This window comes from Morone saxatilis, unplaced genomic scaffold (genome assembly GCF_004916995.1).
Source record: "Morone saxatilis isolate NCDOM2014 unplaced genomic scaffold, NCSU_SB_2.0 Contig5, whole genome shotgun sequence".
Taxonomy (NCBI): domain Eukaryota; kingdom Metazoa; phylum Chordata; class Actinopteri; family Moronidae; genus Morone; species Morone saxatilis.
Genome location: NW_023340095.1, coordinates 21274388 through 21285884, shown reverse-complemented (window position 1 = coordinate 21285884; position 11497 = coordinate 21274388). Strand labels below are relative to the sequence as shown.

The following is an 11497-nucleotide window of genomic DNA, read 5'->3' as shown; positions in this document are numbered from 1 at the left end:
ACAGATCTCAAAGTTTGTGATGGCATTCAAATACTGTAGCTGTGACCCATTTCAGGGATGGAGATCTCCACAGGACCCAACCCACAAAGTTGGATGATTTCAGAGAAACTGGAGGCCGGGCTGATTCTGCGCTCATGACCGGACGTAACCGTTGACTTGCTGCATGGGGCCCCTGAAGACAATTTGTACCTATTCTTACTACTATCTATTAACCCTGAGTGTACAATGTGACCATGGAAAAACATGGAAAAACCAAAGACGATTACTTAATCAATGGCATTCTTAATGTCTTATATTAATTGCTTAGGGCCTCCGGACCTATAAATCCACCCTCCAAAATGAGGTGGTTTAGTCCCAAGACCTGTGTCCGACCAGTTAGTAGTAACTAAGATGTCACTATCCTAAATGCAGCATATTGCTTTGTTTTTGAGTGGGTTGTTTTTTTGGACACTACAAGGCAAGGACTATGTAAAGAGGAGCTACTCACAGATCCAAAAAACGAAAGTATTTAAACTTTGGAAAAACGTATTTTCTCTTTGGTTTGTCTTTAAGTTTACACATTTTACTCTTTTTTTTGACTGTGTCCAAATTGCAGTTTGGAGGACTTCTGAGCATGCCTTATTTAATCTCAGTGCAAAATGGTGAATCACGTCTTGTATATGAAATGCCAAAATCTTATGCAAAGTTTTTACTTTATAGAATCAATATAGATTGTTACATTATGGAACTGGGGAACAGTACAAATGGCAGGCGAAGTGTGAACTGGGACCATATCAGAATTGAAACATGAATATGTGTTCAATACAATGTCCCAACTTCACAACTGAGGATAAAGCTCCATTTAACAACTATTATTAAAATGTAGACAAGTTGAGTCTATAAACAACTTTTGAAAAGACTCAAATCAAAAGTTATAATTCCCTTTAAATTCCTCCTCTCACTCTGATCTTAATACATTAGAAACCTCAACTCTGCTGAACACATTTCTTTTACTCTGTGTGCACAACAAGTTAACGACTGAAAGCTCTTCAGCACAACTCAGAAGACAGAAAATTAGCACACCATTTGAATTGCTGTCATGCCTTTACAGACATCAAAATGTGATCACCAATCAATTAAGACCTTCAATGACCTTTGCACAAGACCAGAGGGAGTAGTCATCTCTAAAGGGTTGCTTTACCCAAATCACAAAAAAAAAAACATATTTCCCTGCTTAACAGAAGTGGTATGACGTAATGCATACGATAATGCAAACATCTCTTTCAATAAACAGTGTCCAGCTTACTTTAATAATATACAGACCTCACTCTTTTCATAGAAACTATTTATCTAGCATAATGTCGTTTTAATGGTAACTGTTAACAGGAAGGTCTACGGATTATCCAGAGCAACCACTCTGTCTGGAAACAATGCTGCTGTTGTTCATTTTTTTTAGGTGGGATTTTTCAATGTTGAAACTGAATTCCATTCTTCCTCATTGTATCTGAAGGGAGGCAGAGACATATATCTAAAAACATACAGGTAAATAAAGCTAAAACTATGCCACAAGAAATGAAAAAATAAGTCCTGTTGGAGATTATGTGGACCAACCTTTAAAACTGCTTGTACTATGAGGTTTCACAACAGAAATAAAATGTATTCATTTAAAAACACTGCTGTGAACAGATTCTCAGTATAAAGCATCTACAACAAAAACCTCCCTCTTGGGAAAATTCATAATTGGAAAGTTGTGTAAGGATGACACGAGCCTCTGTTCCTCATTTCCCTGAAGTATCTTAAAACCAGTGCTGTCTTATCTGTTCAGCACGCCCTGCAGGAAGTGTGTGTGTGATGGGGTGTTGTAACCAAAAGGAGGGGCTAACAAGATGAATCTCTTGATAAGGTATCATGGAGTAATATAATCTGCACACTAACACAGGTGTAGACATGTGCAGACACATGTAGGCCACCCATGCACACAAACCCTCTCTCTAATATGCAAATATACTCCTCATGGAACAGCATTAAGTGGCTGATAGAGAGCGTTATGACACGGCCCATTTTCCATGTGAACATATAAGACTTCACTGGCTTTAGTTTCTACCGTAGCTCATTACCTTATGAAACAGGCCAGGGTGACCCACATTATATTCTTGGTGTTTTGTTATATTTTTGACACACATGTTACATTTGAAATAGAAATGCTGCAACGCTTCATGCCAAAGCCTGTCAGTAAAGTGTGTCAGCACATGAGGAGACAATAATGAATAATTTTCCCTCCGTTGCACAGCCAAGCTTAAAATAAAATGACACCCACAGATTTCTTACTTTAATTAGACATCAGGAGGAATTTAGAAGGCTGTGAAGGAAGGTTCTTTCTTACTGTACATAACACCAAAATGTGGAGGTGGCAGCTACACCCACTACAGCTCTGCACTGCTCAGAACAGAACAAGGGAGAACAGCTTGTTGCTGTCATCTATAATTATAGGTTTTTCTACTCACCAGGTCAAACATTTGGTCTGTAGTGTGAGAATAAGAATAGAATAAACTAGTGTTAACGTGCTGTTTGTAATCCTATTTATTGTACATGTTACACGTTATACGTTACACGTTAACCTTTTTTTTTATACAGCATAATTCATGATGATGATGATGATCATGATGATGATGATTATTATTATTACTTTATTATTACTTTATTTATTTCCTTTGAGACCTGGCCAAGAGAGCACACCAATTAAAATAGAAATAAAACACAATCTACAGGATACAAACACATCACACATACAAGGACGGGACTAAATCAAGTTCAAATAAGGCAATTTAAAATTTGTTTTTTCAGGTTACCACATCAACATAAGACATCAACAATGTCAAAGTCAATTCATACAGTCACATATGTCATATACTGTATGTATGTTTCCAGAAACTGTTAACAACTCGTAAAGTGAGTGTGTTTATATGTGCCTATGGTTTTGATCACATCCGGGATATGGCGTTTACATGGAACACGAGAAACCAGGTAATTCATATCTCTGTATGATCATAACAGTATCTAGGTTTCTGATCATCTGTGTACATTTGAGTTGTTTGGTTTACATGTGCAAAACATAATACTCCAAAAATCCAATAGTGTGCATATATCAGTGATGGATTGTGATGTAAAATGAATTCCTTTGTTTTCTCTTCGCTGACTAGCAGGGAACCAGATTTAATCAACTATCCCAACATGGAAGTAATGCTAATCAGTTAAAATCCTACTCTAAATTAGCGTTTAAGGATTTAATAAAATTCCACTTTAAAGACTGACTCCTGTTGAAAAGTGTTAGTTAGATGTGAGCCCTTCATAGATTACAGCAGCATCATCCACTTCTTCATGTAAATGCTCGTTTTAGGCACTGTTTCTTGTTGTAACTGACCTAGTACAAGGGTAAAACTGACCACAAGAAAAATCAAACAAAACTTAGATTACAGTATGCTAGCAGCCCACTAAAGCTGGAATGCTTACGATAAAAATATGAGACAGTCGAAGAAGGATTATATCCTTAAACTACCATTATTACTGTGTTTGGTAGTTGTCCTAATAAGTAAAATAAGAAAATTTACATGTACGCTGTTTGCTTTGGCCCAAAAAAAGAAAAGGTCAGTTCATGATTAAAGGCAAGGTTTGATTTTAAACCTCACCAGAAACCTTATTATGTCAGATTGTATCCACTAGATGGTGACACTGGGGGAATGAATGACAGTTTGGGCTGAAACCAGAAGGTACCCTTTAAACATTCAGAGAACTATTTTATTCCAAAAATGATCACAACTGTCTCTCACTATGTCGTAATAACACAAGAATCCAAACAGTCACTACTACACGTGGAATGTATCAGTGTGCATGATCAATCTGCTCTTCTTTGTGCCTGCGAGACTGCTTGTAAAGCTGTCACATGCCTTGTGGTGTTTCTGAATACAAAGCAATGTACACATTAAAAGCAGAATACAATTATTTATTCTGTGTTTATTGTTTTTATCTTGCTATTTCACATCTACACATGAAAGTATGTGTGCACATAAAAGGCAGCATACCTACAGATGATATATGTCAACTAAAAGTAGCCTGTTCCCCACAGTTCATAGTCTCCAAGTCTCGAGTTTTTAAATGTGATTTGTGTGGCTGATTCTCTTTATCACAAATCCAGAATAAACACATATAAATTCACAGATTCACAGGAACAAACTGGAAACCATGAGCCCAGAGACATATATCCACCCCTCTCCTTGGATGTCTCAGCACAAAGTATACTTACACCACATCCTGTTTTAAACTAACATGTTATTGCTGCTATATTTGACATTCAGTAACAATTTCTTTTTTATTTTTAACGTGAGTTGGGATTTTCATAGGGATTAAGACAAGATGTGTCCAGCCTTGATCAGATGCCCACGCAGGGGCTCCCAGTTTCTGAAATCACTGCAGCTAACACCTCCTGTCTTAATCCCAACGCTCACCTGAGGTCCCTCTGCTGGACTGTAATTCCTCAGGATTACTCCAGCACTCGCTGCCAGCAGAGAGGCCTCTGCTGCATGACTCATGGCAAACAGTCAGCATATCATTTCTACGCATCCACTGACTGGTGACGTACCTCACATGTGAGTGTGACACAGTATGAAGATGATTATTATACATGCACATTCGTGACCATCAATCTGTTCTCATTTCCTCACATTAAGTGTGATAAACCCAAAATCTATTGTATTCACACAGTATATGCTTTGCTAATTTATACAACTGCATGACCGGATTCCTTTAAATAGGAGTCAAAGGCCAGATGGAATGACAAGTAAATACATCTGCGTGCACTTCACTTCAAGACTCTGACCTAAATCTTGTGCTAAAGCACAAGACGCAGTCCTTGTGGTAAATATGCCTGAACTAATATAATTTAGATGAGACACTGTGAGCACTTTTCTAAGAACACAATTGATTTTTGTCACTCACTGTGGTTGTTTGGTTTGTCTACTTCTGGGTCTCACATGCTAAGAGAAGCTGTTTTGTGAGGCGTGAGACCTAGTTGGCTAAATTTAGGTGCACGTTTGAAAAAGATGAACTACCTTGTCTGTACAAAGACTTGGCCTAATAATTTGCGCAACCGCTCAGAGAAAAGCGTCCTCTGTAATGGAAGCCTGCACTTTTGTAAAAGGAAAATGTTTTCATTTTATTTCAACGTGCAAAATGTGAAAGTGTAGAGCAGAAAATGTTTCTGATCATTCAGAGTAAGAAAAAATGATACTCTTTTCAGTATCTATAGACAAAGATGACTTTATTCCAACAATACACTGTGTTCTAAAATAAAACTTATAGTGGTTCAAAAAACAAAAGACAAACACAGTGATCTTTCTTTAAAGGTCCGACAGAAGAAAACAAATGATTTTATAAGGTTATGGGGTTGGTGATACTGCAGAATGGATTTTAGAGGTCAACCACCATTGTGAGTGTAAATTACATGAAACAGTTCTTGCACTCTTTAACCATGTCCATTCAACTGCCATGTAAAAATAATGACCTCCCCTGTCCATATGCTGGGAGGAAGGCTGGGAGGCAGGAAGGGAAGGAGGGAGGGAGGGAGTGTTATACAAGTTGAGTAGGGTTGTCTTTATGTGATTATCCAGACAGCAACACGTGAGGGCTTGCTCTGCTGTCCTGGCTGATGGTCAGATGGTCTACACTCACTTCCAAGAGTGGGGTGAGTCTTAGTAGTTTGCTTGAGACTACTGTATCCCAGCTGTACTGTTGCCAGTGACACACAATCCCGGCAGAGCACAAAGAGAGAGAGAGAGAGAGAGAGAGAAAGAAACACTTTAACAGACAGATTGACAAGAAAGATAAACCGTTTTTCTAAAACAAATTGTCTCTGGAAGTTCTTCTTATGAAGCACATGTCACACACAATCAAGTTGCACAAAAAATGACATAGAGGTTGTAAAACAGAATAGGGTGAGATTATAAAGATAATACTGTAAAGAATGAAAGAAAGAGCAAAAAATAAAACAAAACTATGGAGAAAAACACAGTTCATAGAAGTTATGAAAACATATTACAACAACATTTCAGAAATAAACAAAAACAAAAATACTTTTCACAAAACAAATCAACAACATAGAATACACTTGAAATAAATGTATATTTAACAGACACACAGAAAATTAACAAGAAAAAAAAGGCATACCTGTACTTACCACTAATAGATGCTCAAACCTGCTGTGACTGTGTATGTTAGCCCTGCAATAGACCAGCAACCTTTCCTGAATGTTGCCCTCCTCATGCATGCTGGGATCAACTGCGGCCCCCTGCACCTCGGAACAGCTGAAACAGATATGGAAACTTACTGGATTACTGGAAGGAATAAGAACTGGGCTAGAATAAGCTTGTTGCAGTAGTATGTTGCTGTTTAAAACAAATGAATAACAATCAAAATCCTTTTCTTGAGAGCTTTAATCAGTTTAACTGTATCTCTGCACTCAGTGCTCCCTTTCTGCCATTTATGTCACATAACAGAAACGGTTGTATAACTGAAACTCTGCCTCCTATCATCCATCTCTGCCAAGTGCACAGCGTCCCTCAACACCAGCACGTGGCTCCAATACCATTCAGCAAAAACACACGCGCCCAGGCGGCAGACTGCAGTACAGACACACACACACACACACACACACACACACCTACAGCACCACCTGTCCTCCAGCTCCAGTTTGTAACATTGAGTGTGTGGGAGTGACTAATGAGAGCAACATGTGAACACTGCTCCTGTTGGCCCTCACGCATGCAGCAGGGGGGGAGGAGGACGGGATGCCATGGTTGCCATGGCGCTCTTGCCAGTTGCATTTACCTCGCATCAATTGCACACACACACACACAGACATATCTTCTGTACAAAAGGCAAGGTGATAAAAAATACATTTCCTCATTCAGGTTTTGTGTTTGACAACAGCCTTGAACATTTTGAACGATGACACTAAAATGCTGCAGTCTGAATTAATGAAGCTCCAATTTCCTTTTGCTTACATGAAGAGGTAATGTCTAGCACACCTCATATCTGAGAGGTTATTTCTTTTTCAGATAAGAAATAAGTAAGAAGTGCTTTCTTTCACATAAGATTGAGCAGTGAAAGACAACATATATAATAATTCCTCTCAACCTCGTAACTTTCATTTTCATGAAACCTTCCAGACCCCCTCATGCTTCCTCAGTTTTTAGCTTATTGCTCATGCCAGTCACCTAAACGTGCTCCTGCCTGCACATTTCCCTCACCACCCAGACAGACAGACTTACATAAACATAATAGCTATTGCTTCTTTATAACAGCTTATTACTTGTTGTTCCAACTTAGCTGGACCACATGTACAAGCTCGAGCTCGGAAAACTGGTTTTAAAGATATATTCCAAGAATTGATCACAATGCAAGTTTATCTGCATATCATACATGAGACTTTAACATGAGATTATAAAGGCATTAAAAAGAAAAATTTAAAAGATAAAAAGAGAGAAAGGTCAAGATGTAAGTACCAGGTGGATAAAATGGGTGCTTATGGTTCACTAAATTAGTTTTAACCTGGATTTCAAGGTAGTCAAAGTTGGGTCATACACAGTATTTACTGGAAGTTTGTTCCAGCGCTGCTGTGCATTACATCTGAAATACAGCCGTGGTCATGTTGTTAAACTAACAGCTGTAACGCTTCATACGTCATGCAAGCAGCTGAGTGCGCCACAAGATGGCAGTCTGAAATCTGTTAGAAGTCCAGTTTAGTCCCGTTCACATGGTTTGCCAGAGGAAATTTTCTGCTTTGCCTGCTTCATTTTATTTAAGTATCATTTCCTAAACTGTACCGTATATTTCCTCAGCCAGATATTGTATATACTTCATACTGAAAGGCACTTTTATGGATCAAACCTCTTTTTTCAGTTTTCCTCCAGGGATTCAAATATTACATTAAAATGACTGAATCATCAATAAAATCTTTGTGTCTATTATTCAGTCTGTAAGAGGTTTCATTTCAATGAGGCTAACCAGGAGCAAATGGCAAGTAAACATTACACCACCTGTAGGTCCCCACTTTTTCTAAAAAGGTGTCTTAACCTTGGGATTTGATCAAAGCCACTGTCATATTTAGTTTTACCCTATATTTTTTTAATCTAGGGCTGATGGGAAACCAGCAAAGGCCACTTTCTATTGAAATTAAGAATTTGTATAATATGTTTTAAAATGTGAAGTTTACATTTATACCAGTTCACATTCTTCAGTTTGCCTGTGTGGAATGAGTACATTTAATCTTGTCTTATCTATAATGTATAGTCAGTTGCTCCATCAGTTATTCATTCAGGTATCTTTTACTCTGCTTATCAAATAAATGCATGCTAAACTTTCTGATTAAATAACATTTAATATGTTTGGAACCGTATTCATCAGTAGTGGATGGTGTTATCGAGCTGCTTCTAAACTCTTGTGGCAATAAAATTCATCTGACAAATCAATTCTTAGCAGACCCACGCTCACAACGCTGCTGAGCCTGATTCTTGGAATATGTTGTCACTAATTGGGTCGTAAAAGTAGACAGCTGATCTGTTGTGCCATGAGTCACAGCATGACTGCGTGCATCAGATGAGCTCTAACGTATATACATATGAGGCAACTGTGTGGACAGTAAAAGCAGTTGAAGTGGCATATGGTGATCGCATAGGCCTGCCCCATTTGGGGGTAGCACTGAGTGAAAGGGAATCTTTTCTTAGAATTCAGATGAAATGGAGAAGTTTTATTGTTTATTAAAGTTTTATTATTATTAATTATTATTTAAAGATATAATATATACAAGTTCAGTATTAAAATATCTAAAAACACTCTAATGTTCAAACCCAGAAAACCCCTATTCAGGTTACGATGCATTTGACCGGTTGCCTGTCAATGGCATCATATCCCCTTTGCGCATGTCTCAGCGTTGTGGTTGTTTGCCAGAAGTTTTAATCACTTGGGCCGTTCAAGATCTCTGCGGAGATCGGCTCCTGGTAAAAAACTCCTAAATGGTGAAAAATGAAGGAATCCTAACCCGGAAAAGCTGACTGCAATGACAATGGTGATGAAGACAACATATTTTATAGAGTTCTTGTAAAACAAGTGATGGATGAATTAGCTTTCCTGATATTTTTAGGAACTTTTAACAAATCGCGATTCACAAATATAACAATGGCCAAGCATCAGGGAGAAGAAAACACTGAGAGAGGGCAGTGTGGAGGGCTAGGGTGATGGGGTCGTCCGTTGACCTGGTTGGTTCTAAATCAAATTAAATTTCTAAGGGGACAGCTGCATCGTAGAGAAGAATTTAATTTTAAGGATAATTTATCTGTTTCCACAAGATGAGAAGTTGCCCAAAAAGATATTTTGTTAACACAAGATGCTCACTAGCTGTAGTTTTTCTGGAGAGGTCAGTGATTATTTGCATGACCACTTCCTTGTCAGGTGGTTGGTGTAAAAGTTTGAACAAATAATGCATGCTGTTGCTTTTCTGGTGAGGACGGTCCTCACCATAGTGATCTACACACTGAAGTTGAATATATTGGTTAGCCTTTTTTCTGATTCATTCATTCAGTGTTATTTTTGCAGAGGAGGAAAAGTCACTAGTAGAGGAATGTTATAATTGTTGTGGGCAGTGAATACAGGAGCCAGACCAGACTGACCCATTAACACTAATGTAGTTGAGTGGGAACAGACGGTCAAGTTTTCTGACTGACCTTTGGATCATGACAGCACAGGGTGGTGACACGCCACAGTTAATGCTCCCACATGTCACCAATCAACACTTCCCATCGATGGCTCTCAGAGCTCGCACTGTCTACTCCTTCATTTCTGCTGTACGCCACAGTGAAAATGCCTCTGACTCACCTGAAAGCGAGCTCAATTAGGCTAGATGTGATATCTGGTGGTGATGTGAACTTTACAGCAGGTTGAACTCTTCAGGTTGGTCAGGAAACCCAATAGAGTGAAACCATCTACTTTAGGAAAAAAATGCTTCTACAAGGAGCTTGGGGGGATGGTAAGGGGCAGGTTAAAATTGATGCAGCAGAGATGAGATATCCAGAATGTCAGTACTTAATACAGGTCAAGTTCCAAAAACACACCCAAACTTCCCACGATGCAACTCAATAGTGTCTTTTGTTCTAGACAAGGTTTAAACACGTGTGTTTATATATGTTTGCAACACTTACTCCATCTGAGCCTATCCCTGTCTGTACAAATAATAGTTATTTCTCGACTTGTCAAGAGCTGAATACAAACAGATCTGCCGACAGATGTCACACTGAGTTGTTACATTTCTTTTCTGTATTGTTTTGCAGATTATTCTCAATAGTTCAGTGTTGCTTTGACATCCATGACATTTTATTGGGCCTGTGGGTAAGGCACTTATTCAGGCAGGGCCGACATTGTGTTTGTGTGTTGTTAACTTTTACTGCTCATCTAAGCGGGCTCTAAAGATTTGTTTATTGAAAGCGCAAATCATGCAGCAGGATGAGTGGAGATTTCAGGATGACTCGCATCCAACAGGTCTCATAGGCTGCTGTCCATTCCAGGGCAGAACAAAGAGTGTGTGGATCCAAATAGTTTTTGTGAAAATGTGCATTATATGGGGAAATGATTAAAAAAAGAATCTCTGCGGACACATGCCAACACAACACACACACTAGTTGCACTTCTATTCTATTAATCATATCAGATTTTTCAGCTGCTCTTTTTGGATCTCCAAAACCAGCAAAGCTACAGGCTCAAATGCCCCTTTTCAACCAAATCCCAAGAACTACATATATCAGCAAAGCTGAATCAGGAACTAAAAGTCCCCTTTGAAAAATCCTGCTTGCCTTCCACCAAATCTAAAGAACAATGACAATTACACACTGCATTAATAGAGGGCAACAGCCAAGAAGGGCCATGGTTGCAATTATTTTTTAAGAGGCCGTTATCTCACGATCACAAGTTAATTATTTAGTTATCTCGAGAAAACAAGCATCGTAATCCCAAGATAATTTCCTTTTACGTGCCATGCAAGCATGTACGTGGCGTATTATAAATGTACCATTGGTTCAAAATAATGGACAATGCATGGAGAAATTATGTGCAATGTGCCAGTTAATATTAATTTCCATACTCCATAAAAAGTGTATGAACATTGCAAGGATCTTTGAGCTCATTTAATTAATCTAAATCTCAGTATTGCATCAGTAAGTTAATCGCTCAAATTAACTCTAAGATGTACATTCTGCTAAAAACTCTTTTCAGTTAAGTTATGAATTGAAACTGAAGGCCAAAATCACGTGATCAAATAAACCAAATTAATCAATCAATCCTGTGATCTCAAGAAAAACAAAAGTTGCAAAATTATCTTGAGAAATGATCTCGTTATCTCAAGAAATCTGCTCTTTGTTTTCTTGAAATCACAAGATAAAAATATTATTGCAAGCATGACTGTTCTCTGCTTCTGTAA

The 11497-nt window shown here is 38.3% G+C and overlaps 1 long non-coding RNA gene across 1 annotated transcript; it reads right to left on the bottom strand.

The window, feature by feature from the left end:
- Nucleotides 1-5276: 5276 nt before the first annotated feature.
- On the bottom strand, nucleotides 5277-6551 carry LOC118339618. Its single transcript, XR_004797318.1, has 2 exons — nucleotides 6209-6551; nucleotides 5277-5760 (listed from the first exon to the last, which is right to left on the bottom strand). It is a non-coding gene; the product is annotated as an uncharacterized LOC118339618 (long non-coding RNA).
- Between the last annotated feature and the right edge of the window lie 4946 nt (nucleotides 6552-11497).